At 43.3% G+C, this 27,919-nt stretch overlaps 1 long non-coding RNA gene across 2 annotated transcripts in view; it reads right to left on the bottom strand.

Annotated features, from left to right (window-relative positions):
* The window catches only part of LOC136289171 (uncharacterized), a 117,660-nt gene extending 89,962 nt beyond the window's left edge, over positions 1 to 27,698 (bottom strand). Inside the window, exon 1 of one of the 2 annotated variants that reach the window (XR_010720730.1) lies at positions 27,497 to 27,698. This is a non-coding gene — a long non-coding RNA (uncharacterized lncRNA). Of the gene's footprint in view, positions 1 to 27,090; positions 27,321 to 27,496 lie in introns of those variants that run through there. The other variant, XR_010720731.1, reaches the window with a different exon arrangement.
* Positions 27,699 to 27,919: the final 221 nt, after the last annotated feature.

The raw sequence follows: 27,919 nt of genomic DNA, 5'->3' as shown, positions 1-27,919 counted from the left end.
GTGTGGCCTGTTGCCAGTGCCCACACACATTTACCCCTCTCTTTTCCAGCCTCTGTCACATACACACACCCTCCGGAAAGAAACAATCCGCTCAGGGCAAGTAGGAGCATTTTTCCAGTGCTGCCAACTTCTTCCAACATCCTATTTTCACTTTAAAATAAAGACTCTGCTCATTTAATTACAAGATCCTTGACTTACATAGCAACACCTGTCAGAGAAGTAGAAATAAAACAAGCAGAGGGGAAAATCAGGATTTTTTTTCCAATTCTCTGCTGCTTTCAGTGTGACCAGCAAAGTGGAATTTGTCATCACCATGGGAAAACTGCACTTTGAAATCCACCGTGTAGAGACAGACTGCAGATTAAGAGTGGTCAGGAACAGTCACATATACACAGCATGGGAATCAAGTGTAGAAAGCCAAGGCCGTCACTTCTTACACCCGACTGCTTCTGGCTTTAAACACCTTCAAAATCAACTGTAAAGGGAGACACTGCACAGAAATATCTTCAGCAACACGAGGCTTGGAAGTCCTTTCACACTTTCTGCAAATTCACAGCCTCTGTTTAGATCTGCTCCTTTAAGTAGCTCAGGTGTGGGATTTAAGACAAGCTCCTCAGCTGAATGAGCTGCATGTCACAGTCAGCATAAAAATCCATTGCTAGAGACTCCTCACCCTATAATTTATATTAGTCAATAGCATTAACTAGGTTTCACCAAAAAAAAAAAAAAATCAGTGTTGTTTCTAATTACCCAAAGCAAAAAAAAAGCATTTCAGTCTTTCAGAAAATTAATACCTGAAATTATCGTATCAGCCTCCAGTACATGTATAAAAAACCACCCAGCTAAGAGATACCAGCAACCTAGGGATGACTGAGAAATTAATTTTTTCTGCAGTTTAATTCCAACACTGACTGCCAGACTGTCTGAAAACGAGACTGAGCAAGCCAGGGGGACAAGTGGCAGCCTACTCATGTACCAGGCAATTCAGCAAGGGCTGAGAAACAGGACAAATTAACCCATTTTCAGCTTGGACTGATCTGGTTATATCACCACCCGAGCTAAAACCAGCTTGGGAATCAGAGCAGACTGAGACAGTGCTGTGGCTGAGTAAGCACATAAAGGAGGCCAGAGACATCCATCAAGTTCAGGAGGGAACTGTGTAGGTAATAATCACAAGAATATGTACATTTAGGGATAAACTAAGCAAGGTTTGGTTTTTTGGGATCTCTTTTTTGTTTGTTTGCTTAGGGTTTTTGGGGGTTTTGTTTGTTTGTTTTGTTTTGCGGGGGGTTTTTTTGTAAATGGGCATGTTTTTAAAATGCAAGAAAATTATTTCTTTTTAAATGCCAGCTCTGAGCTGTTCACTGTGGAAGGATCCCTGCTTGATCAATGCTGACAACACAGGGACAGCACTGGAATTCCGTCCCTGCACTACCGTGTTCATGGTCCAAGTAATGCAAAGGTCAAGAATGAACACACCCAGAACACAAAAGACACCCACCCTTGTGCATTAGAGAAATATTCACTTAATTAGTCATGAATAAGTTAATTTACCCTTGAATGACTGAAAAAACCTTAAAGTTGCATCAGTTTTCCCTTTGCTATAGAATAATTAAAGGCCTACATCAGTTCCACAAGAGAAACTCATTCCTAACCACAACTAAGGCATGAGCACTGCAAGACTTCCTCATGGAAAAATAATTATATTGATTTAAATAAAACAATGAAATTATTGTTAGTAATAGTAGCTGCAAGCTTGCAGGAATTTACTAGCTCAAGCAAAAATTACCAGCATTTAAAAAAATTTCTAGAAAAATTCTATATAAACCCACTTGATTTGAAACAAATCATACCCTTTTGTGAGCACCACAGTAAGTTACACTCAACTATTACATGACTATTAAACTAACCCAGTTTTCTTTTATGTAAGTTGCCAAGAGAATGCTCTTTCTCTTTAACCTTTTCTGATTTCAAGAAAAAATGTCTTGAAAAACTGCTTCTGCTAGAATTACTGGAGTCTTAAGTATGACCAGTAATTAACAATCAGCAAAGGACATTACTTATCCCTAAAAATTTAGAGATAAAAATATTTTTAAAACGAAGTACAAAAATTTTTTAAAAAATCACAGTAGTCATGACAACCCCATTCCCCTTCCTTCTGCTCACCCATGTCATCAATATGATACCTAAAATAATCCACAGTAATTAAACTAACTGCAAGAGACATCAACTTGTGCAGAAAATAATTCTAGAAGAACTTACACCAACCAAGAAGTGTTGTTGTTTAATGCCAGCCAGGAATTAAATTCCACACAGCCCCTCGCTCCCAGCACAGGGGGATGGGGAGAACTGGGAAAAGTTAAAACCCGTGGGTTGAGATAACAGCAGTTTTATAATTTAAATTAAGTCAAATATCATTATAGTAACAATATGTAATATAATCAGAAGGGAGAAAATAAAAAGAGAGAAAACAGGTGATGCTCAAGTCACCAGTCATTGACTTGATGCCCAGCACATCCCAAAATACCACTGACTCCTCCTGGATAACATCCCCCAGTTTATTTACTGGGCATGATGTCCCATGGTATGGAATATCCCTCTGGCCAGTCCAGGGCCATTGTCCCAGTCACATCTTCATCACCAGAGCCTGGGAAACTGAAGTCCTTGACTTGGAATAACCACTCCTCAGCAGCAACCAAAAACATCAGTGTGTTATCAGTGCTATTCTCACACTGAATCCAAAACACAGCACTCACTGCACCAGCTACTAGGGAAAATTAACTCTATCCCAGTCAAAATCAGGACAGACTCGTTAGTCTGATCTCAGTTCCTGGCAAAAACATGGAGAGGATTATGCTGGGTGCTGCTGAGAGTCTTTTGAAGAATACATCTGCCAGGCACCGTCAAGATAAGGTTAATTCATTTGATATCCATTCATGATAAGGTCAACTGCCCAGGGAATGAAGGGGATTTAGTTTTTCTGGATTTTAGTAAAGCTTTTGACACTCCCAGCATCCTTCTGGGGAAGTTGTCCCACTGTGGGATGACAAAGTTCATGGTGCTCTGGGTGACAAACTGGCTGAAGGGCAGAGCTCAAAGAGGTTCCAGCTGCCTGGGGACTGTCACCAGCAGTGTTCCTCAGGGATGAGCCCTAGGGCCAGTCCTGTTCAATGTCTTTATCAGTAACCTGGATGCTTCAACCCTTTAGCAAGCCCTGAACTGCACAGGCAATTGGACTAGATGATCACCGTAGATCCCTTCCAACTAAAATATCCTATTCCATGCTAACATTTACACCTGGGTGTAAACAAGCACCAAGTGGGAAATAACCCTTGGTTATTGGAAATAACCTAATCCTTTCAGCAGGGCACTTAGTGCCCTAAAACTTCCAATAAAATCCCTAATTTCACCAATACGACTCAACTGTTACTTTTCCACCCACCATCTGAACAGCAGGTGACATGTCCAGAGATGGTGAAATCATTTGGGAACATCTCAGAGCACAGCCCTGTAATTCTGCACCTCTTTAATCAATCCATACAAGTATTTTAAGACTAGTCAAGTGCACAGCAGAGTCTAATTACAAGAACAGAATAAAACTCATCAGGACTATTTCTGAGATTTTAATGACTGAGTGGCCAAGGTAGCACGATGGTGTCTATTATGTATCTACACTTGACAGACTAATTTTATTCTAACCCAGTACATTCCCCTCCAACTGCTTGACTTAATTCTTACAACTCAAGAAAGATTCTACATCAACACATATGTTAGCAAAAAGGAGAAGTGCAATGTTAATAATATTCAACTGCGCCTTCAAAAGCACATTTTGACATATATTGTCATCATTTTGGAAGACAAAGGACCTGGATTCTACAGACTTTCACAGAAAAACAGCACACCTACAATAAACCTGTGTTTCTTACAAAGCACAGCAATCAAATCACAGAATACTGGGATTTATCTCAATTGTCCACACCAAGTACCAGCTGTCCAGGTACCCCTGGAGGTAAAAAAGGTCCACTTAAACTAGGAGAGCTTTTAGTATGGTTTACTTCACTAAATCCAATCTCTCCATGAGAAAATGAGGAATCACATCCTAAACTTCTTAAGGCAGCCCTCCGCAGAGTGTAAAGTCCAGAGCGACCTGCTCAAATCAGGCGTTCCCTAACACTGCTGTTCCTGGAGTCTGGAGGGATTAATCTTGTTGGCAACTTAAGGTTTCTCCTAGGTGGTTTCAAGGCAATGCTCCTCTCCAAAAAATTAAACACTTGGCAAAAGGAAGATCTGTACTCCTGGTATCAAAAATTATATACGTAAGCCCAGAATATTAATTAAAGACACAGTGACCCCATGGTCACCAGCCAAGGAAGTGAGACGCTGAGGACAAAGACATTCTGCCCTCTTGGTCCGACCACAACATCCCTCTGTTGACAAGATGATACTTCATCCTTCTAGGAGAGAAATGAATCATCACATCTGATTTTATTTCCTGAAACTGCCAAGTCTTTTATACACAGAGAGGATACAACAGATAGACAAGAACCTTAGACTGAAGGAAACAGAAATTAAATGGAGGCAGTAACGCACAATTTCTCTCCTTCACAATACAGAGCAGGTCCCCTCACCTGATCTTTACATGAGTCAGTTACCTATGTCTTATAATTAGACAATATTGTTACCCACACAACACAATGTCCAAGACTGAAACACCTAATACTACTTTACTCTTCATTTGCTTAGAAAACCAAACCAGAAAACAAAAAAAACCACAAAAAACCCAGCTAACTCAATGCTTTCTCTGGGGGGGGGGAAACACCAACCCAAAAAAACACACACAAAAAAACCCCCCAACAACAAAAAAACCTCGACTCCTAAGTTTTCTAACCAAAAAAGAAAATTAGCCACACTGAGATCCCGAAAAGCTCCTGGGCTGTTTTAACATGCACTTCACTGACAGAGACCTAGTGTCAGCAAGGGGTTTGATTCCTTAAAGCAAGCACTAGCAGGTCTGATCACTGCACTCCCTTCCAAGCTTCCTAATTTGTCATTCCTGTTACTGATTCAACTGTATTCCACAGAAGAGAAAAACACCCCGAACAATACCAAGAATAACATCCTTCCTTTCCTGTTCAGATACAGTTATGTCAGTCATCTTCCTCTCCCAAGGAATTTCAAATCTTCTGAAACACGGAGCCATAATTCCATTGGAACTTATCAGTCCTGTGGTTAAAGCAAGCTGAGCAAGCTTCACCCTTAGTGGCCAGCAGCTCTGAGATAACTGAGAATAAATGGAGTTGGGAAACTCTCTCTGGATATCAATTTGCACTGTTTCTGTCGGAAAAAAAACCACTTGACCAGCCCTCACACACTGAGCAGATTTCAGCCCCCGCTTCTACACAAGAATTTCTTTACTTCTATTGTATTCACATTATATAGGGTGAATATTCTGGGTCTTTCCTTCATTCTTCTCTGTTCTGCCACTCTCTGTTTTGATTCCAACTTGAGGAGTATGTTATCAAATAACATCAAATAACGTTATCAAATTCAACAAACTGACTAAAGCAAATTAAGGGAACAACCGAAGGCCCTGGAAATTGTGTCTGGAGAAACTGCCTGCCAAATGGCCACGGACTCACTCTGTACTTTTCCACTGTTTGGTTAAAAGCTGTTAAGACAGGTCACATGGAGAGATGGAAAAGCCTTATTTAATCCCATGTTGGTTCAATTACCTTTCATCTTCAATAAGCCAACTCCACTGGGCCGCAGCATCTATTTCCCGTAAGACAGTTAAAAAAAACAAGTGTAAAAACACTTCTCCGCCACCCAAGGCACTCTGTGTGACTGCTGCACCCTGGATCTCCCCTCCTGCACCCTGCATCTCCATCCAAACTGCACAGCAGATGGACTTGGGTAAAGCCCCTGAACATGAACTTCTCTGCTCCAGCTCCCAGGACTATTTACATGATAATACATTCACAAAAGACACAGAAAATTGCTTGCCTGTTAAACCAAATCCTTTAGGTCAAAACAAAAGATTATATTCTAACACTGACAACTACACAATGTACAGTTCTTTCTCATTCCCAAACTCACCCAGTATGCCAATACTGCTGCCACCTGTGGCACTTAAAATCAGAAAATCCACTCAGCAACTAAAACCACTTTCAGTTAAAAAAAAAAAAAAAAAGGTCTAAAGAGTGGAAAGAAAAAAGGACAAAGATTTTAATGTAAAGCAGAAGGGAAAAAATTATCAAATACTGAGTACAGCAAAATGAAGACATTTACTACTGGAAAATAGTTGATATAATGCTTAGACTGTTTGTTATGATGGCAAAATCAATTCTAGAATTTCTGCTTTACCCTTAGAATTTTCAAAAAACCAAATGCAGATGACTCCTTGAAAATTCTGTTAGTTATGCAAAACTGGTTTCTTACTTTTAGGCTTACACTAGAAGAAATTGGAAATACTTAGAGAGAAACTACAACAAATCATGCCACAATAACAGGATCTGATTCTGTCCACCTTCACCATGTAAAAGATGCCAGTCTTGACAATACAGTGTTTCAACCACAGAGTTTTTCACCAGCACTAATGCACTTCCACACCAAGGCAAACAAGTACCAAATCTGATTATTCACTGAAACAACAGCATAAAAATCCTGAGGAGTTGTGGAGACAAGGAAAGCCTTCCCCTTCAGCTGAGGGATTTTTTTAGGTCTTCTGATTAGAGCCAAACAGATGCTTCATGCTTGGTATATTCTGGAAATAAACCTACGACGACTTGAGAGAAGCACTGCAGTTCTGGCAACCAGCTGAGAAAAGCTGATCAATAGCAACCCTCTATTTCAGCATGTCTGAACTTCCTCAGCCCCTGCCTCTGGTCAGCAATTCCTCTCCCATTATCCACCTGGGAAGCTGAAGGCAGAAAGCTGCTTCATCCCTGATCTGCTCCTTGCAGCACCTCACAGGGCTGCAAAAACACAAGTCTGGTAAATCTGTCATAGCAGAGCCTAAAGGCTGCAGAAATTAGGGTTTCACGTGTGAGTACACTCCCAGTGGTAAATGCACACAGGGTCCTCATGTGCCACACTACAAATACCAATGCTCACTGCAGTGGTGCCATCTGCACTGCTCCTTTTGAAGTGTCTGCCCCTCAGATGGTCACCTGCTGTAACCTCCTGCCTCCCTCCATCCCACCCCTGCTTCCAAGTGTGCCCCAGCTGTCCATTCCTCACCCACACAGCTGAGTTTATGAGGATTTAATTTGATATTACTCACAGAACAAGAACTCAGTATTGATCTGTTTTCTTTGCTCTCAAAATCTGAATGATTATCTTAATGCGCCACCTTGAATGACTTCCACAGGACTCGCTTTTAGTCAAGGGTTAGAAATCTCTGTTGTAAAACAAAAACCTGATCAAACTGATTTGTGTAATTGAATACAACTTACAAAGCAATTTTTAATTTCAAGGGTCTGAATAATCAAAAATCTGCTTCACTACAACACTGCAAATATTACATGGTACTATAATTACTCTGTGTTAACACCCTGGCAGTACCATCAACTATTCCCTAGCATGAACAAGAAATGTACTTTAATATTTATTCATCCTGAGATCAGCTTATCTTATTCCAGTAATCTAATGTAACTCCTCAGAACACAGCATTTCACCCAGCTTTGGGGGAAAAATTCCCAAAACAATCCAGGAACACCCCCCCCCCCCCAAAACCCAACCAATATTTTTAACATTCTACAATTCAGTGTTGCAACCTCATTCTCATTCTCCTCCTTAAATTAAAAAGGATCCTCATCTTTCCTCTTCGCCTTCCATGCTCAGAATTCTCCAAAATTCAAATTAGATCATTCACAAAACCAGTGCAGACCTCTAATGGCATTATACAGTGTTTCTGCTCATACATCAATCACTGTTTAGAGCAGTCAGGCTATTTTTAGGATGAGTGATTAAAAGATCTTTTTAAAAATCATAAAGACAGACTGAGAAGCCTCAGTCATTAAAACTTCTGTAGTAAATAAAAAGAACTTGAACTACTTTGCTGAATCAGGTCCTACTCCAGACTTCCAGAAATTTCTGCAAAATACAGAAAAATCTCTGCAGGGTCAGAAAATAAAACAGTGCCTAGACAAACCTTGACACTTTAGCCCAAATGATGAAGAATTAATTGACCCAAGAGACTGAAGCTCAAGATCTGCAGAGTGCTCAGTCCTTTCCACAGAGCCTGAACAGATACTCGACTCAAGAGTTTGGAACCAAGCTGGATCCTTGTTTTCCAACAACTGAGGGCCTCCTACAGAACACCAAGTTTTTGTTCAAAGGCAGAGACTGATTCCACCAAAAAAAATGATAAAGTCAATGGAATCGATGGGAATACAAACAGATGGACAGGAACTGTAGACTGCAGGAAAAGTAAAATGCAGAATTTGCTGCAAAGATGAAAGAAAACTGTGAAAAATTAAACTGAGGGGAAGGTGAACCAGTGTGTTCCCACACAGGAATTCTGACAAAGCAAACTATGCAACAGTTCCAGACCGCGTCTTTTATCAAAGTGATTTGCTTCTTAGTCTGACAAAATGGAACTACAGAAACAAGTCTCAATATTGAGGAAAATGTCTCCCAGTGATAGTTTATGAAACTAGAGATATAAAATCACATTAATGCCACAAATGCTATTTTTCAGGAAGATACAGTTCAATCTTGACCATCTACCACAGCAAAACAATTAGTACATTTTCAAAAGTGACTCAGAACTGGCTTGTGCTAGTTTTTGTAGCCTCAGGGACTATTACTTTGGAGGAGTGAAATGATGCATTTTCACTTTTACACATCACAGAGACTATAACCAAACTAACAACAAGACTTATACGCTGAAAGCCTGCAGGATTCTGTTCTATACAACAGCAACGCACCACACTTATTAATAATCTCTTAGTTTCTCTTTCTCTCCATCTGGTGTTATTTCAGTGCATCCTTCAGTAACTTCAGATTTGAAACCATTTTTCATTTTCTTGTGTCATTTTATTTGAAGCATATGCTTCAGTTATCATCTTTGTCTGCATGTGTGATATCAATAATGATTCTATACAGAAAGAGTCAGATTCCAAAGTCTTTATTAGGTAACAGCTTGCCTCAGCAACACGGGCAGTCTACAAACTATTTAAATCAATTAAGACTAATTTCCATATTACTCAACCTGACACAGACACTGTACATCAGAATCTAAGTAAACACATATAGACAAGTAGAAGAAAAGCTATTTGCAAACACTGTGAAAGACCACAAACAGATTAAATGAAGATTACAGCCAACGCCGTATCAAATCCCAGCCACTGATCCACCTCACAGAGTGTCCTGACCAGCAGGAAGCACCACAAACGCTTCACAGAAAGGTGTAAGGTACTCCGGCAACACAAAGCTGTAAAGTAAATGGTAAAAAAAGGGATCACTTCTACCTAAATGTCACCTATTTCTGGTGGACGAACGCCCTCGAGAATCCGTGTTCTGCTTCACTGACAAATAATCCTCGGGAGATCTCCTCACGTCATTGCACCCCGGTTTTGTCCATTATACAACCCTCTCTTTTAATTTCTAGTAAAATAAAGTCTCTTAATTAACACATTACTATATGGCACCCACTCAAGATAAAATATTCCAGCACCAAACCTGTGAATAGGAAGAGGTAAACAATTAGCTCCTTAATACCACGGTCTGTGTGTCCTCCTAGTGATAACTATCTGAAACTGCACTGATCTGCTGCTGCTGCGAGCTCCTGTCCTTGCTTTAACTCTTCATTTCCTTCATTTCACCTTGATTTTGGGAAATTCCAGCTGTCAAGCCACGTACTGCTCACTGTTACTCACCCAAATAAAGCCCCCACAAGCTCAGCACTAGGTATTCACTGGGGATAGAATCAAGATGCAAAGATAACTAGTAAGTACTGCACAGCCAAGTAGAACCAATAAAACAATTTAATGTTTCAGAAGAATGCACAAAGTGCAAAGTACTTCAAGGTTTAGGTTTTTAAGCAACAGAGAAAACTAAGTGACCCCAACACAATTTTTAGCTAAGTCTATGTGCCAGTTTCACCCAAAGACAAAACTTCTAAAATGTGAATAAACACAAACACAAAGTAATGGGATCGTTACTGAAGATTCACAAACGTCAACTGCCTTTCTACAGCGCAGCTGGACTGCAGCTCTGCAGGCCAAAGCTCACTTTATCTGAACCCTTTTCTATCACAGGTTATTGCATTTCATCCAAAACAGAACAAAGAAGAACTTTATCTGAGGGGGTTTTTTTTCCACCTGTCAGGTGACCATGCACTTACCCAAGAAGTGACACAAAACAATTGAAGAGATATTCCCAGATTATTTCAGATGAATGACAACACCAACCTACAGGGAAATGTAAAAATCATCAAGGGCTCTACCAGACTGAATTGAAAAGTTCAACTGGACCTCAAGCCTGTAGAACTTTCTGGGATAACCTGCAATTCTTATGACCACACTGCATCCTCCCCAAGACCCAGCATAAAAGAAAACACACACCAGAAGATGAGGATGTTGGTGTCACAGCCACAAGTTTAAAACCCACACAATGAGAGGAAAAAAATCAAAAGTAGTATCAACAGAACAGTGAACACGGGCACACTGAAGGAGTTCAAACCTCTGGTTCTTCCTACAGGGGTGACAAAAACCACAAAGTTGAATTTTAGGAATCTCACTGCCATACACGCAGAAGAGGTTTGAGACATGTAAGGGTTATGACAGACAAGCTATTGACAAATGCTAATTACCGATAAAATTACCATGGAAATTCACAGGAATGTTGCCAACTTTAGGTTGACAGGCAGCATGTCTTTCTGGAAATAGTGTTTATAGCTGTTATAAAACAGCATGATGACTGCCTAAAACCACAGTATTGTTAAAAGTGCTTGTAAATTTAAGAAGTATTTGTATTTAAGAATTTCCCATTGTTGTGATTCTTTGAAGACTGGCAAGTTTCAGTATATTGTGCATGGTCATCAAACAAAACAACCTGACTTGAAATAAGTGAGTGTATTACTAACCCCAGAAATTCACATTTATCTTCAACCTTCAAAGTGACACGTGATGTTCAAACACTCATTTTCACAGCAGAACGTCTGTATTTTCATATACTGCAACACCTAGATAATTTATAAATCAAAGCACTCCTTTAAAGGTGTTCTAGCTAGTCTTTACTCTGCCAGGTTAGGTATTAGCCTTAAGTAGTATTTTAGCTAATTATTAGGAAGAAAAAAATCCCCACAAAATAGAAAAAAAAAATCAACTCAAATATGTCATCCAGGCATTTTAGGATTATACTGTTATTTTAAAAAAATATATATACACTTTTGAATTATTTCAGTTCATCTAATCTGGTTTAAAAAAAATAAAAAAAACCCCAGACATAACTCAATTAAAACTACTTTAGAATACTCAGTTTTCCATCAGACACGCCTTTCATCTTTCCTGGTTCCCACACATGCTGACCTGCCACAGTTCAGTTAATTTATATTGCTCTATGAGGACCATATTTCACTTCAAAGAATGCATTTTGGTTGGAATCTTCTCTTTTACATTATAAATGTCATACAATCCAAAACTGTGTTCTATGTGATGAGTAATAAAGCTTGGCTGCCTGTTTCCTTTATCTCACACACACACATATATGCTTGGGGTTTTTTTTATTACTGCCAAATCCTTCACGTCTTAGAGAAATTTGATGGCTACTTCCATCTCCTGAGCAACAAGAGACAGGACAAGCAGGAACTGCTGCAAGTTCTACCAGGAGAGGTTTAGGTTGGATACTATGGAAAAATCTATCACCAAAAGGGTTGCTAAGGATTGGGACAGGCTGCCCAGGGTAGTGTCAGAGTGCCCATCCGTGCAGGGATTTAAAGGACATGAAGATGCGTCATTTGGGAACGTGGGGGTTTTTTGCCAGTGCTGAGGGAGTGTTTGAGGCTCCGTGATCTTAGAGGTCTCTTCCAAGCCTAATGATTCCATGATTCTCAAACATCAAAGTTTAGAAGCCACCGACAGCACGAGAACTTTGCATTAAAAAAAAAATAAATTATTTAATTTCAACCGGTTTTGCAAATAACTAATTGCTTTTTACATACTTGAAACTCACCAAGAAAAGAGGAACAGGGAGCAATTTTGTTGATTACCTCATTATTTCAAACCTGACTACATCACTTGTCAATTTATGACTCACAGTTTGTTAAAGCCTGAGACTATCAATACTTTCCACGTGTCAGACGATGTGTTTAAGTTGTTTCCATGCTCCCACTGCCTGCTTTGGGTTTTGTGAACCAAATTTCTCTGTGGTACCTTCTCCAGTACAACCTGTGCCCTCTGCAGCATCACCCTCCATCCCAAGGGATCACTATCCTGTAGAACTATACAAGCTCTGGAGTAAAAACAAGAGTCAGGTGGTCAAGCAGCAGCACAAGGAGGAAAAACAAAAACCAGCTGAGTTTTTCTAAGAAGTACATTTTTAGATGTACCATGCAGAAGAAGGTTTTCAGGAAGCAGCTCACACCGGAAGCCAGTGATCTCACAGCTTCATGTAAACACCACAATTACAACATGAAAAAAGAGCAGTATTTTCTCCCTGCCACTTTCTTTCAGCATGTTCTCCATTCACTCAATCCTTCCCAATTATGAAAACTGCAGATCAAAGGAATCAGGTTTTTACAGGTCTAAAAATACAGATCAATGCAACACTCGGGCCATATCCAGCAGTGAAACACCATTAAACCTGTTTAGTATCACAATTTCTCAACGATTTTCTTATATTTTGAATATTAACTCCATTGTGCCAAGCCCCAACATGCAGATGATGTGACCCCTCACAGCTATGCCAACCATCAAAAATCCATATATTCTCTACCAACCCACCTTTTTCCTTCCCTTCCAAAACTACCTGTCCCTCTCTACCTCCTACCTATCTTCTAAACCCTTATGTCTATTAATTACCCTGCCTTTCCTTAAAAAGGACAAAACCAACTGTTAAATGCCATCACTTGCAATGAGAGCTGTGCTTCCCCACTCTATTTCTGATTTGAATTGACCAAAGACTATTTGATATTTATTTATCATTGTTTGACATGTGGTAGAGTGACTTTCAGGTTCTATTTACCTTCTCATCTTTTAAAGCAGGGTTAATCCTTTCTCCATTCTCTGTGTTGTTTCTCCTTTAATGAACTTAGCCAAGTATTTGGATTTGAAGCCTTCATTATTTCTAGCCAAATAACACAAAAATGTAACCACTCTCTTATAAGCTCTTTTAACACTGATTGGAAGATCACTGCACATTTCTCCATTCTCAAATCTGCAGGATGTGTCTGGTTTACCTCACTGAGCAGAGTATTTCCAAGTGAGCTGCAACACCTCCAAGAAGAACTGGACCTCATCATCCACTTTTTAAAACGTATCTTGGGACATACTTTGAATCTTGCTAAAAGAGAACACACAAAAATGCAATTTTTTTCAACACATGGGCTGCACTAAGTTCTTCACAAGTAACTCAGTCATGATCTTGGTTGGTATATACATGTAGATGCTCAGATTTATAAATTTGTTAGGCTGGGGTAAGTTTTGGGGTTTTTTCCCCACAGCTAGTAATCTTAGCTTTTCTTTATGACTTTTGATAAAACTAAGTTAGGAAAGAAGAACCAGGAGACCCTACAAAAGAACTTAAAATATAGACTTAAATAACAGAAGTGAGATGAATTTCAACAGCAGATGTGCAGTCATATACCAGGGTAAAATACATATTCCCACCAGGTGAACAGCTCCTTAATTTGGAAACTATGAAAAAGGAAAAATCCTAGCCCATTACCACATGGCCGTGGGTCATCAGAGTGACACACCTGCTAAATAAAGCAACCCTGACCCCAATTTATGGCTGCCTGGAAAATTCACCTAATTATTGTGCATGCCCTGCTTAAGGGAACTGGATTCACACTGGGGCATGGAAAGAAAGGTGGTTTTAGGTAGCAGGAATGGCAGCAGATGGTTAAGCTTTGCCTTGCAACTGCGAGTTCTGCGCTTGGCAGACTGACCTGGCCCATTTCACTGCAAGTTTAAGAGGACAAAAAAAAAAAAAAAAAAAAAAAAAAAAAGGACATTGCCTGACCACTCGCCATAGCCTTAGACCTGGAACTCTCATTTCTCAGCCAAGATCAGTGTCAGCAGCCACAGGACAGTGGGTGCTGGTTCTTGCTGCCTCCCACAACCGATGAATCCCTGGGTGGACAAGCTCCTGCTCTGCCTTCCTCTGCTCCATCCGTGGTTTATGTTCTAGCATTCAATTCAGGAATCAGCTGAGAGCAGAGAGGAGAAGCAGTACCTGCAGCCTCCACACTGGGAAACAACACAGGAGCCCCAGCTCCAAAATGAAAGGCAGGACCATGAGGTCTGAGAGACAGGAAATGGAGGGCGAGCCGAGCACTCATTTCGTGCAGCCTCAGCTGCAGCAAACAACAGCAACACGATTAAGAATAGTTCCTTAAATCATGTTTGTGCTTTGATGAACGATTCCAACTGCACGGCAGAGCCCAGCACAGCAGGCTGAACTCACCACAGAGGTTCTGGAGGAATATAGAGATCCTCAGGGACACTGTGTCCCATGCTGGTTTAACTGTGCTGGCTGCAGGCAAACCAAGGTGCAACGCCAGCCAGCTCCGAGCTGAGCCAAGAATGCAGAGCAGGCAGAGTTTGGGGCAGTCAGGAGAATGGAAAATTCAATACTGAACATAGACTAGAGGCTTTGTTTGCTTACCTGACTGAAAAGGTAGTAACTGATGTAATTCCTGGTCATAAAAGCATTAGAGCAATAAGTACTAGCAAAGAGGCATAAGGCAAACTCTGCAATTATCATTAAAAAGTGAGCATGAAACAGCTCTTCAAAATGTTAGGCTGGCAATTAGAAGACTTTCAAGATCCTGGATGCTCTGAAAACTGGAATCTTTCTTTTAATTCCAATAATGGAAGTAAAAAAACCTGTCCTTAAGATGGAGTTTGATTATTTTAAAGTACAAATTATATAGCAATTATGCAACATCAGGCTTCCTATATCAAGTGACAAGACTCAGAATCCTAGGAAACCATTTCCAGTTCAATGTTCTTACTAGCAGTTAGCATTAATTCTGCAGGAATATCACAAACACCATCAGCAATAAGTATTTTAGACAGTAAACCAAGGTAAGGATAATTATCCAACACTGAAGAAATGATGAGCAAAACTGACCCAATCAGAAGTTCTGCTATCTAAAATAACCTCTTCAGCAATAAAAAAATTAACAGGAACTGCAAGATCATCCTTCAGAAAGCAAACAAAACCAGATATTCTAATTCTCTGACTGTAAAAAAAAATTTAAATTAAAAAAAAAAAGTCTTAGAGAAACCAGAAGAAGAAACGTAATAATGCAAGGAAAAAGGGAAATGGTCACTAGCTATTAATGGAATACCTTAGCGAGAACAGGAATACATGGACAATGTTTCTTCATGCTTTTTTCAAGTCCAAATGATCAGTAATAACATCTGCCACTACAGTTCACTTGCTATTTCATCAGTACAAACACACACCACTGCTACTGAGCAAGTGAAGAGACCTCCAGCAGCTGAACTCCCCCAAACACATCAAAAGCAACACTTTTTACACCTTAAGTAAGTTGTAAGGTTCACACATGCACTAGGGCAACATAACCTCACTGGAGCTCTAATTTAGACTAACGGAGAAGTAGTAAGAGGACTAATTTTACGGGCAAGCAGCCTAAAACATTTCTTTGGAAGCTAGCTGTCCCTGGAGGAATTTCCACGTTGGTAATAAGTCAAACCTGAATGCCCCAAAACATGATAATTAAAGGGCAGAACAAATCCTTTAAGAGAAAATAACCATAGTTACAAATGCATGGTAATGAGTCATGTTAAAAGAAAAACAAAATATTTCCAGTATGTGAGCCAGATGACTGCTGGACCACATCAGTTTATGGTAAAACACAAGAACAGATTTTTAAACATCTGAAGATAAGCTCTTCAAAAGCCAGCATTATCCTGGGCCAACACATTAATCTACTGTAACACAAAGACGTATCTTTCCATGAAATCTAAATTTAAGATCCATGCAATATTCCTGAACTAACTTCTGTGCCACAGCTCCAGGCACTTGACATCCCTGAAGTTAATTCCTCCATCAACTCCAAGTTTCTTTCAATAAAAGGCACCAAACCCTTCTGTGTTTATACAACCACTAGCACTCATTACGAAGAGCAATAAGCAAATCAACAGGAAGCACAGACAGCTGGATGGATTATGGAAGATCCCAGCAGAAATCCAACATGTAGGAAGATGAGACAGCAAAGGTGGGAGCCTCAGAACTGCTGCCTTGTCTAGGAGCTCAGCATGGGATGACATCTTCCCAGATGGATACACAGCTATCTTCCCCACCAAGAGGTAAGTAATATAATACTACAATTACATAATAACGTAACACAGAGTTTATAAAAGCCAATTGACAGGCCCCTCAAGTTAGCAAAAATGACTAATAATATGTATTAGGAACATGAATTAGTAATAAGCAGATGTAATATAGAGAAGTTCAATGAACTCTTCAGATTTGATTTTTGTGTACAGAGGAAACAGTTTTGTTTGACTTTTCATATTAAGCTGTGGACTTGGCAGGGCTGGGTTAATGGCTGGACTCAATCTTAAAGGTCTTTTCCAGTCTGAATGATTTTATGATTCTACTCTGGTCTCCCTATATTAGCCACTTGTCTCTTCTTCACAGTCTCTGATTTTTAAGTCTTACCCAGTTGGGTAAGTTGGGGTCTCTGTGCTTCTACCCTTTTAGAACTGATGCTCACAGACATCACAGATTCTCAGAGAATCCTCTCCCTACCTCCTCTGCCGTGCCCTCAGTGCTGGTTACACTGACCTACACACACCAAATTCCTCAGGAGCAAAGGTGGCTGTGGATGCATCTCTGGACATCCCCTTTCCCTGCAGGGCTGGGGAATCCCAGCCCTTGCTGCCCAGGCCTCCTTCTCTACAGGTCTAAATCCTATTTACAACACTCACAGGAGATGAGAGACTTAGCAGCAGAACTGCAAATACAAACAGCTTGAATTCCGAGCTACCAGTGAAGCTGGTTAACATAATGTAATACTTAAATATGCTCTTATAAACCACAGGAGGAATTCAGCAGTAGATGGTACTATTAATATAAATACTATTTAACAGAACCCTTGAGAGACACAGAATGTAGAAGAAGAGGGGTCAGCTGAGTAAGATTAGCTGAAAAAACATGTATTTATAATCTTCATCCATTTTAAACTAAATGCTAGCAGGGAAATTCATTCTGAAGTCAGTTCTGCAAGAAATGCTGCTACAAAATCATTCTTAAAATCATGTATCCTGAAAACCTTCATCCATCTAGCACACACAGCGAAAATGCCAGGAAAACATACCTTACAACCACAGGATGGGAATTCACTTACTTATAGGCCCTGGTCTAGGTAAAAAACTGGAATGATTATCTTACAGGAAGAAAATCTTCCCTGTGAGGGTGGTGAGGCCCCTGGCACAGGTTGCCCAGAGAAGCTGTGGTTGCCTCTGGAAGTGTCCAAGGCCAGGTTGGGTGGGCTTTGGAACAACCTGGGAGAGTGGGAGGTGTCCCTCTGCCCATGGCAGGGGTGGCACTAGATGATCTTTAAGGTCCCTTCCAACCAAAACAATTCTATGACTCCCCAAATCCAGTCCTCACTCCAGAAACCTCTAAGTTATGAGCCACACTGCTGCAATCCACAGGGACATTGCCTTAAACACTGCTCAGAGCCCAGGATGGATTTTGCCCATCCCTATGCTTTGGATATCTGGTGGCAGTGATGGGCAGAAGGTAACAAAACACAAGCCAGGATGGAAAGCTGATCTTAGGAATCTGACTGCAACTGGATGAAGAGAGAACCTCCCTACTGCTGTCCTTCCCTGCTGGAATTTCTGCTCTTGCAGATTCTTTCTCTGCATATCCAGAATCAACAAACCACAAAGATAACCCGGCACTCAGGAATGAGGCAAAGTCTCCTCTTGCTGCAGGAAAAGCAGAAAAACAACTGAAGAAAACAGACAAATCATGAATGCCACTCACAGGGAAAGGACAGACTTAGTCACCTCATTTTTTGCTTCCTGCAAGGCAGCAGCAGCCTGAAAACAAGACCTAGGATGGACACTGACTGCAGGCACAACCATGAAGGAGTATTTCAAGGGAAAAATCCTTAACTGGGAAACAATCACTGCAACATCTTTGAAAAACATGATGCATATCTGTTCACGTTACCAGAAAGAACAACGAACAGCTGAACAATGTTGTTTAAGATCTATGCAAAGATTTATGTATCAAATAGGAAAACTAAATAGTTTAGTTTTCCTAGCATAGTTTGCCCAGGAGAAACGTTGCAGGCCAGAAGAGGTGTCACTTTATACGTACCATTAGAGTGATATAATAATTAATATTGACACAGCTACCAAAGCGTCTGCATCTGAAAGTCTCAGAGCTGACTTACAGTTTTTATCTATTCAGGGAGATTTTTCTGAAGTAGCAGAAGTAGAAAAAATAAACTACAATCCTTGTCTACCAGGAACTGTACGCACATCACAAACCTGTGCTCCAAAGCAGACTTGACTTGGGGTAAGTACAATTTTTTTTCATGGAAACTGATCTCACAAGAAACTGCCAGAAGACGCATTAGCACTTTATCAGCCCACAGCATCTGGAACAGAATTAAACCTGTTCATGATATAGTAGTACTTTGTAATTGCAAAAGAGAACATCAACAAAAGGGATAAATACAACCAGATATATCCTACGGAGAACTTGACCAGGAGAACATTAGACATGACAAATTATGTTCATAGTATTTACCTGATCCAGGCAACCAGGAGAATCATCTTCCGTAAACCTTCTTAGAGTAACTTGACCCACAGGAACACAAAATTTACTTCACAGGAAGAGGCTATAAGGATTTGTTTTTGAAACCGCTGGTCTTTAAATGACCAGGGATTGCAATATATCCTGGAAAGGGGGAAGGGCACAAAAAAGCTGAAAAATGGAGCAATGACAGTTCAATTCGGGAGTCTGAAATCTGATGCAAGAATCATCCTGCACATCTGCTTGCAGTAGTGAAGGGCTGGATCCTGCCATCCAGGCTGCACCATGAGGATCTATTTTCATGCTTCTATAATTGAAAGAGTGCTCTGACAGATGCTCTCTCCCATCACAATGCTGGAGGCCTGGGTTAACCTATCAAACGTCCCTACCAGCATTTTTCCCCCACTGTATTACACAATTTTGGTCTCCAGTACAAATTATTGCTGCTTATAGACGTGACTCATTCACTGCTGAAGTAATACCGCTTTTGAGGAATTCAGTTTTATTCAATAAATAGCATTTCAGCTCACAATTCCCAGTTACTTCTCCACAGTCACCATCTCTGCCTTTTTTCCTCTCCAATACTCAACAAGGACTTCCCCGTGAATGTCAGCACTTCCATTAACAAGGACTGGGACAACAGAGGTCCCCACTCAACTCCCACTGAAAGAGTATGGCTGAGCTCTGCCCTGCTTAGCTCCTTTTAACATCAGTACCAGCAATACATGAAACCTGCAGTTTCTTGGAAACCAAGAAGAAGGCCTTTTCCTAAATCACAAAAACACAGAGGAAAATAAAATTTCTTTGCCCCCCACCAAAGACCCAATAATAATAATTATTATTAATAAAATAATAATCCAAATAACACAGAACACAAAAACAGCCCCTAAAAAAAAAAAAAAAACAAAAAACAACAACAACAAAAAAACCGGACAAATAACAAAAACTAAACCAAGAAAAAAACCACCCCAAAACAAATAAAACCCACAACATAAAGCTGTGCTATAGTACAGGTTGATCAGAACAGCAGATACAGTCAGCATTAGTGAAATTTTGTACATTTAACTGCTCCAACCTTATTATTGCCTCATACTGTGTCAACACCAAACAAATTTAAACCAAATTTAACTGTCTTTACATTCAAAATTACTGATTTTTACATCAATATTGTTTTAAAAGTGTCTGGATTACCAAAGCCAGACAGGGCTAACGATCCAAAGACTCAAACTGTTTTATGGGAAAGGTGCACAACCCCCTGCCAGAATTACTCGTGGTTCCAGGACAAGAACCTCTGGAGAAGCGGCTGATCCCACAATGCTGGACCCACCGTTTGGCTTTCAGTTTATCCAAACAACCACCCGCTTCCCTAAACAGATGCCCACGGACAGGGATGAGGAGAGAAGAGCAGGAATCAGAAGCTCTGGCTTCAACAGGGGCCCCTGCCGCAGCTCCAGGAGGAAGGTGGGCTCTTGGAACCGGAGTTGCTTAGCAAGTGCCAAGTGCCAGGGACTCCATCCAGGGAGCACACACAGCAATCCCTGGCGCTGCGGGTCTCCTCCGGCAGAGGGCAACGCTGGAAAAACCGCCTGGGAAGGAGCAGAGTATTCCATGGAGCCGAGGCACCGCCGACATCTGCCTCGGAGCACACGCAGCACCGCACGCTGCGGGCTCTGAACGCCGCCGCTCCGCCGAGGCTTCTCCTCCAGGCGTATTTCCTGTCCTCGCGTTTTTACGGAGTGAAAAATAAACCTGCTGCTTTCCAGATCTGGGATCCTGTTCTCTATCAACGGGATAAACGTAATCCCGACTGCTCCAGGGTCCTGGAGCACTGCCGCGAAGCCAGAGAAATTAGGATGTTAAGGATCTCTCAAGAGCCACAGATGATCCATCAATACCCATCATATGTGGAAAGACGAACACTGAAGTTATGCTACAATTTAAAAAAAAAAAGGGGGGGTGGAGAACGACACTGCAGAATGATACAGCAACTACACCCTGCTCGGGAGCATTAACAGCGCTTTCAGTTTACAAAACACGGGCAGATAATAGCCAGAAACGTCCTTTTCCTCCTCCTGGTGGAAGTAAACACGGTGGCTGGAGGCTTCGTGTCCCTCCCAGGAGACCTGACAGCTGCTCACATGAGCTGCTGCGTAGCAAGAAATCTCCCAAGTTCCAATAATCCAAACACAAGGATCCCTCCTGCTTCTGACACGTCTCACCAGCACCTGATCACGGGTAGACACCTTCCTGTGCTGATGTAAATAATCATCGGCATAAAACCCAGGCATATGCTTGTTTTCTTTCTGAACCTCAGTTTGATTCTCCCTTGTTTCCTCAGCACACTGGAATTTATTCAAGGCCAGTACCTGACTTCATTTTACAACTCAATTTTTTTGCACAAACTCCTGGAGAAGCTACTACAGATGTGTTAAAATTCAGCAACCTGAGCATAATGCAGATATTACTCAAAACAGCACATTTTAGGGTATTCCATACACAATGCTATTAAATAAACACAAAAATCATCTTGCTTTTCTAAAAATCTGAAAACTACCAAAAATATAACCAATGACAACACAGATGAAAAAGACTTAGCCTGGATTCAAGAGATATTTTCCAGAGGGATCCAAACTTGCTCCACCTGTACCAGGAGAAGTTCTGTGGATGATATTCAGCCCAAGCTAATAATCATTACAAAAAAACCAAGGATTGCTTCAGGATCTGCACTAAAATTGGTACATCTTGGTGTAGCTCACAGGTAAATTGGGGCAGAAATAGCTAAATTTTGTAACAGCAGAAAATTATGTTTACCAGGTTTCCCTCTCCCTCATCCTGCCCCACCTCACGTTCCCCCCCGGCCCCTGACGACTAATTGCTGCTTCTGATAATTGGCAAGATGACACAAATGAAAAATAAAACAAATGAAAATAAATTATAATGTCACGTCACTATTACTGGCAGGCTGACTTCACAAGTTTTTTGTTTAGATGAGACTACTGTTCAGCACTCTGCACATGTAAGCATACCACGGGCTTGGCTGAGAGAGAGCAAGGATTTGAAATATAGGACAGAAAAAACAGGATGATGGCTTCAGAATTTACCAACTCTGCTGATTTTCTGCGCAATTGCACAATTTACGTTCCTTAATAGGACCTGCTCCTTACACAAGACACATTCAGAGGAGTGTTTGTAAAATCAAGGCTTACAAGTGGTGTTATAAATGCCCACTAAACCATTTGTTTCTCAATTTCCTTTGCTTATATTTTAGTAAGAGATTCCTGTCATAGTAAGAATTGGGAAAAAAAACAATCCCAAAACATTTACCATGGGCTCACTAATATGTCATAATTATTAAAAACTAATTCTGAGGTAATAGCACACTGAAATTCAGCCCACTATGAGACAGAGTAGGACCATCTCTCCTCATCCAAATTACTTCCCACGAGTCATAAACCACTGTCAAAATAGAATTTCAATGCCCATACTGGCCAGAATTATTTGAAACAGGAATATTATTACAATCATGACCTTCTTTTTGTCCTGCCCATTAAATCAGATTCATGAAACAAATTTGAATTTTCAGCTTGACTGCTTTACTACCATCACGAATATTTCTGCCCCACAGACGTCACTATTTCAGGCATTTCCAAACTTACGTTTGGGAAGAAGCACAACACGGGGACGTTTAAATTCCTTCCAGGGCTCAAAGAAGTTCACGAAAATTCCAAAACCAGGGCTCACTGCAAGCGTTAAATTCCCAGATCAGGAATCTACGGAAGGATGAAATCTCTGACCTTGGTAAGGGTAAAACTCAGCACAAACAACTCCCATTTCCAGCCTCGCTGTTAGACAACAACACTACGTCTGCTGGCTGAGGTGCAGCATCCTGAGGGACTGGAAAAGGATGGGGGATTTTTCACTGTATTTGCATGAAATCCAAAGCAGAAAGAAAAATATTGTTTATGCTGAAATTCATGACAAAGACTTGCAGCCCCATTAATTCCATCTCCAGCCATTTAGAAAACCACGAGTCGGGATCCAAAATTATCATCAAACTCACTTGAAAGAACTGCTGGGGAGAGGCTGCTTTTTTTTTTAAGCTTTGAATTTCAGTATTCCTGTTTGCAAGTGCTCTAAGCCTTTATGTGACAGTATTTTCAAGCTCGTATTCTAGTGCTACCAATAATTCCAGGAGCAAGATATTTAGGGAAAAACACCATGCAAATATGGCATGAACTACAGCCAGCCATATTATACACGAGGTCAGAAAACCGTGACTGTGTTTTCATTTATAAGTACAAAAGAAATATAGTAAACACGTGATTAAGCAATTAAAATCTAGCCTGGATTAAAGAAATCCTCTTAATTTTAACAACATAACAGACGAATACAGCATGAACAAATGTATTTTTAAAGTTGACAATTTCCCTTTCTATTAAAACTGAAGAAAGGTTTTACTACTTCCTACTGCAAAACCAATACAAACACTGATTTAAATATTTCTTTTTCAGTTGCATTTTGAATACATATGACAACTAAAACAGCAACCTTTTTGCCACCGAAACTAGCAAGGCATAAGACCCTAATATGACACTTTCTGAGTACTTTAGAGAAAAATGGGGATTGTTTACATAGAAAGTGGAGAGAACTAGCACAACACCTATTTTTCATAGCCCTTTTTTTCATATACGTTGTTTTCGTCACCAAAACAGCTCAGTGGAACACAGTGTGCAGCACACATTGTGCCTTGTCATGAGCTGACAGCAAATGAAGAGAAGGTGAACCAAGTTACAAAACAAAATTGTTTGTTTGTTGGTTTTTTTTTGGTTTTTTCTTTTTTCCCTTCTCGCTGCCTGAGAAGATAAATGATCTCAGTTATATTAAAGAGAAATGGGATACTGGATCCAAAGGGCTTGTTTTACGTTAACTGCATCTCACCAACAAAAATAGAGAAAGCAATTTCCTGGTGCATCAATTCCATGCCAGCACTTCCACGTACACTCCAAATTCCGAGGCACTGGCACGCTGCGCACCTCCGGGTATCCTCACATCTCCAGCACGTCAACTGCTCCCCAGCAATTTCCTCTGTCAAGGCAGGGCTCTTTCCCCACCCTCAAAATACAAAGATAACATGGATATGCCGGCATGAACCACCCCGGCTGAATAAACATCTTTCTGTAGGTAACACCGTGTTGAATTACTGCTGTAACCAACACAAAGCACAGCTCTCTCTCAGGACATGTGTCACCACCCCAGTTCTTTCACCACTACAGTGCACCTCACTCCTTTCTGTAATTTCTTGTTACTTTAAGGTCAGATTTCCTCCCTCACCCACAGCAGTCAATATCTGGAAGTCCTCACCATTTCAGATTGCAAAAAATTGTACTGGAAAAGTCAAGATGGAAGAGAAACTGAAGAACGTGAAGTATCATAAACTATTCCTGATCCATTTACCGGACTAGACCAGCATAAAACTGCAAACCTCATCTTTCCATCCTCCTTCTCACGCTCCGTATTTATAGGGTATTAAAATCCTCCTCCTCCTAAGCAAAGACTTGTTTCTAGTGCAACATTAAAGCAGTTTTAAATATCTGTGTGCAGTCCTCACCATTATAAAAACCTCTCTTTTCTCTTCTCGACCCAGTCTCGTTGATCTGCTGTTATTTAACTCTTGAAGGCTACTTGAGACTCACCACATTACTAAAGGTTATGTAACTCTTAAAAATACACTGAATCTTACATTTTTAAGCTGTACAATAGAAAGATACACAACAGAACACACAGCTGAGGGTTTTTTCCCCCACCCCTCCTCCACTTATTCTAAACCAAAACATCTCGGGGATCTAGAATAGTGGATTTCCATTTTTTTTTTTTTTTCAGCTTGTCGGCCACAAAATCTTCAGCAGTACAGCAAACAGTATAATGAGCATAAGCCTACAGAAAACACGATGTCCTTCCCCCTGTGGCTTCCCACCGACCCTGAGTTGTCCACTGCCTGCAAAGCCGAAAGCTGCTGATCTAGAACCGAGTATCCTCTTACTGTTTGCTCTGCCACCCGAGAAGTTGCCATTAAAATGGCATCACGTTCCTTAACTCCAAACTGACTCGCCTTTCTCCACATAACCTACTAACAACCCAGAGTGCTCCAGAGGGTTTCATAAAACCCCACTCCCAGGAACAACCACCCCAAACGAAACACCGTCATTTAAAGACACCTCGTTTTCCCAAGGATTCGGACGTGGAACAAGTTCTTCACACGGAACACTGCCCAACCCACCTATAAATAGGCTCAAAGCTCCAGGCTCAGGAGACTGAGAGCTCCACATGATCCTTGCAGCGTTCCCCAGCTTCACCTACATAAGAGCCGTGCCGTAACACTGCCGGGCTGGGCAGACACCGAGCTGCTGCTGTGGCTTACGCAGGAGAGCACAGAGGGAGGGGAAAGAAATTAAAAAAAAAAAAAAAAGAAAAAAAAAAAAGAAAAAAAAAGAAAAAATCACTGGGCATAAACAGCTCTTCTCGGGAGAGAAACACCTCCCTCTCTGGAGGCCAGAGCCAGCCACGGACAAGCTGTCACGGCTCGGCCATGACAGGAACAACAGCCAGGGACAGGCCCTTCAGAGAAGGTTTAATGGGGCCAGGGCCAAATGGACGTTCGTGGCGAACAAGGGCCTGGGGACAATGGCAAGAGGGTCCTGGCCACATTCCCTGGATAGGGGGTATTCAGGCTCCCTGGGGGGGGGGGTAGCCAGAGCCAGGCCCAGTCAGACTCCTTTGGGCAAGGGGGCTTCAAGCTCCTCCTAAGCTGCCAGCCACTCCTGCTTCCCATCAAACCCCATAGACAGAGCAGCTACAGACCCTCCTGTTCCCAGTCAGACCCCACAGACAGGGCAGCTCCAGACCCTCCTGTTCCCCGTCAGATTCCCCCCTGGACAGGAGGGCTCCAGACCCCCCAGCGTCACCCTATCAGATCCCAGAGGCAGGACGTCTCCTGGTCCCCATCAGACGCCCCAAGGACAGGAAAGCCCCAGACCCCACGGTCCCCATCAGACCCCCACGGTCCCCGTCAGACCCCCACGGTCCCCGTCAGACCCCCACGGTCCCCGTCAGACCCACCGGCCCCGGGGGCCACGTGACGGGCCCGAGGCGCCGGCACGTGGCCCCGACCGTAACAAACAGGCGGGTGGGCGAAGAGGGGCGATGGAGGGGGGGCCGAGCTGCGCTGCGATTGGTCGGGAGGGCGCAGCGCGCGCCGGGGGGGCGTGTCCCCGCCGCGCCGCCCCCGGCGATTGGCCGGCGGGGGGGCGCGGTGGGCGTGACCGCCACCTCCCCCCCCTGCGCGCCCCCCCCCCCCGCCCCGCCGCCTTGGTGCAGTGCTGAGGAGGCGCCAGGCGGGGGCCGCGCGCGCTTTTCCCGCCCTCGGCGGGGCCGCCGGGACCCCCCTGAGGGCGCCGCTCCCTCACACCCGCCATGGCGGCACCGCCGTCACCCCCGCACCGCTCGCGGCGCCCGGAGCTGCGCCACTCAGCAACCCGCGGCTGCCAGGTCTTGTCCCCGCACCCCACTTCACTCCCAGCCCCGGCAGCGCCTCCCGCCGCGAGTCCGCGGAGTGCGGGACCGCTCGGGCGCTCCCCACACGACCTGCGCTTCGGCCCTTCTCCCTGCACGCACCCACCTGTGGGGCACTCTCGACCGCCTCCATCATCGCCCCGCGGGGAAGCGCTTAAATATCCCCGCGGCGGCACCGCCTGTATCGCGGACCGGGGCTGCGAACGGCAGTGCGGCCCTGCCCGCCTTCCCCCCCCCCCCCCCCGGCCCGCCCCGCTCCGCATCTTGTTTTCTCCATACGCACTTGGAAATGCGTATGGAGAAAAGCGGGATCGAGGGGCGAGGGGGGGGCACCGCTATTAGTCCCACTCTGTTTGGGATACCCACGCAGCACCGAGGAAAACAACGCCGCTCAGCCCCGTCCTTTTTCCCCCCACCACTCCGCGCTGTCACTTGGCTGCTTCCCCCATGTCGCGACGCACACGCACCCCCCCCGCCATGTCGCGACAGCACCCCGCGCACCTGCCGCGCCACGCTCCCCCCCGCCCCCGACCCGCCGTGTCCTACCGGGAGTGCGGGGAAAGGGACGCATGGCTCTTTCTCCCCGGGGGAAGCAGCGCGGTGCCGGCTCTCCCCCAGGTGCGCGGGGGCTCCGCGGGTGCGGAGCGGAGGAAGCGGCGGGGAGGGGGCGGCAGGAGCCGGGATGGAACCGGGATGAAGCCGGGATGGAGCCAGCCTCCCTCCCCCCCAGTTCCCCGTCCGCCCCCCCCCGCCGCTTGTGTTTACCTCAAGTTTGAATTTTATCTGCGCAACATGAGCTGGAATGCGGACATGGAGGGCGGGAGGGCGCGCACACGCCCGGAGCTCCGCGGAGACACCGCAGACACCCCGCGCACACACACCCCGCATCCCCTCCGCGCACACACCGCGCCCGCACCCCGCGCCCCCCGCCCCGGTCCCGCCGTTAACTTACCTCCGCCACCGGCTCTCCTCCTTCTCCTCCTCCTCCTTCTCCTCCTCCCCGGGGGAAGGTGCCGCCCGCAGCCCCATCAGCGGGGCGGACACCGCGCTCCCGGCGCGCCGAGACAGGTGCAGCCGGGGCGGGCGGGTCGGGGGGCACCGCCGCCTCCCCGGGCTCCCCCACTGCTTCCCTCCGTCCCTCCCCACGATGTTGTTTCGTTATATCATGTCCATCATGTGACACCCGGAGGCCTCTCTATGGAAACTTAAAGGGGACTTTCACGTCCGCCGCCGCCGGACCCGCCGGTACCCCTGGGGAGCTGCGAGACCTGCCGGTGCCCGCCTGCCCTCCCTCAGCTACCTCCCTTCCCGGGGGGCTGCGCTCCCTGGTCCTACCGTCCTCTGCTTAAAGCAAGTTGCTGCGCTTGCTTCTTCT

The sequence above is a fragment of the Chamaea fasciata genome, unplaced genomic scaffold (assembly GCF_029207755.1).
Source record: "Chamaea fasciata isolate MVZ Bird 193981 ecotype frontalis unplaced genomic scaffold, bChaFas1.0.hap1 SCAF_5, whole genome shotgun sequence".
Lineage (NCBI taxonomy): Eukaryota > Metazoa > Chordata > Aves > Passeriformes > Sylviidae > Chamaea > Chamaea fasciata.
This window is presented reverse-complemented; position numbering and strand designations above follow the sequence as displayed.